This window comes from Anguilla anguilla, chromosome 12 (assembly GCF_013347855.1).
Source record: "Anguilla anguilla isolate fAngAng1 chromosome 12, fAngAng1.pri, whole genome shotgun sequence".
Lineage (NCBI taxonomy): Eukaryota > Metazoa > Chordata > Actinopteri > Anguilliformes > Anguillidae > Anguilla > Anguilla anguilla.
Window position 1 is genome coordinate 39511115 of NC_049212.1, and position 1909 is coordinate 39513023.

A 1909-nucleotide genomic window follows, 5' to 3' on the forward strand; every position below is an offset into this window, starting at 1 on the left:
AGATTCTCCAGTGAACCGAAACTGCATGTAGTTTGGGCTGTGGGAGGAAAACCACGCGGACACGCGGAGAACATGCAAACTCCGCACAGAAGGGCCCCCGGCGGGATTCGAACCCGGGACCCACTGCTCGGCTGTGTCCCCTACTGTCACTGCCACTACCACTGCCATCTTCCGTTAAAGTATTAACCAAGTGCTCACTCATGTAACTTCAGCTGTTATAGCAGTCTTATATGTCACCTTACGCTTGCCTTACAACAGCCGCCTGAGTTTTTTTTTTTTTTTTTTGCACATTCTGCCATCTTTAGAGGTAGAAGTGTGCATTCCCCCCCCCCCCCCCCCCATCCCAAAAGCTTCTGCTTTTAAACATCTGAATTAATTTTTTTTAAAGAACTGACATTCGACAGAAGAATGTGATAATTGACACTAAATTTGAGGAGACGTTCTCTTGTTGGGCTTGAAGGCTTTAATTAACACTTGTTTGATGTGTAGCTGACTGTTAATAGCCCCCCCCCTCCCCACCCCACCTCTGTCTTGGCAAATGTTGGTGAGATCTCAGAGGGTGCTTTGATCACGCCTGTTGCAGTTTGATTTAATTTAAGTGAAAAGTGCGGAGAGACAGTTACGAGTCCCCCTGCATTGTGACGGGAGACTCCCAACACTCAGAACAGAATATTTCGACGGCTCCCTGCTTTGACTGACGGAGGCAAGATCTGGAGAGTGATCTGCTCACCGTGTTTACTGTAACCCTTCACGGTGTGAGGTCACAACTATGCGATTAGAGTGTTCTCAGCTGAACATTCTGACGCTGATGTCACAATCACTGCTGGTAACTGAAAGCAGTGGAGTTCTAGAACACTGACTTAGAATTTTGAAAAAAAATTTCCAAAAAAAAACAAAAAAACCCTACAGTTCTGAAAGGTTAAATCTGGTTATAATTAGCCCGCATTCAAATCAGGCTGTTACTGGTATGCCCTTAAATACCGCTGTTATTGTTGTGGCTGTTATATGGGGGCGGCCAAAATGTAATTAATTCAGCATCTCCAGTCTATAGAAGCTGATAGACTCTTCTGTCATCTGATCCTCTTTTAACATTAGGGGGGAGTCAGGCCTCATTGCCCTGACCCCCCCCCCCCACCCCCACCCATGTGATCTGTGACTCCGCTCCCCTGAGAGTGTAGTGGAAAGACCTCCCTAGTGTGTGTCTCCTCTACGTGGGCCCACACTAACGGAAAATGAGACTCATTGGTGGACTTGTTGAGGAAGCCGTCTGTGAGACAAGGCTGTAAAAGACTGGAGTAGGCCTCTGCAGCATCACCCAGTGGGGGGCGCTTCTGATTGGACGAGAGTAAAGAACCTCTACAGCATCGCCCAGTGGGGGAGCGCTTCTGATTGGACGAGAGTAAAGAACCTCTACAGCATCGCCCAGTGGGGGAGCGCTTCTGATTGGATGAGAGTGAAGGACCTCTTCATTCCAGCTGAACACAGGCCCTCTGACCTGCTTTTCATCTTTAATTATGTTTTAATTAGCATATCACACGTACACACGCACAGACACACACACTCTCATATACGCTCGCAGAGCTTGTATGCACACGTGCGCGCCCACACACACACACACACACACACACTGTCATATCCGTTCACAGTCCTTGCCCACATGCACACACACACACACACACACACTCATATGCACTCACGCACACAGTTTCCCCCTCCAGCTTATCTCTCTTGAGACCCATTAGTCCAGCAGAACCTATTTTAAGAGCTCTGTATGAGAGAAACACACTTCCCCTATTTCTGTCAGCTTGAGGGTCTGTGGTATATGCATGTATAGACCAAATGGCTGCCAAAATGCCTTTTTTTGGTACTCTTTCTGGAGCCTGCATGGGGTGGGAGGGACAGAGGGAGG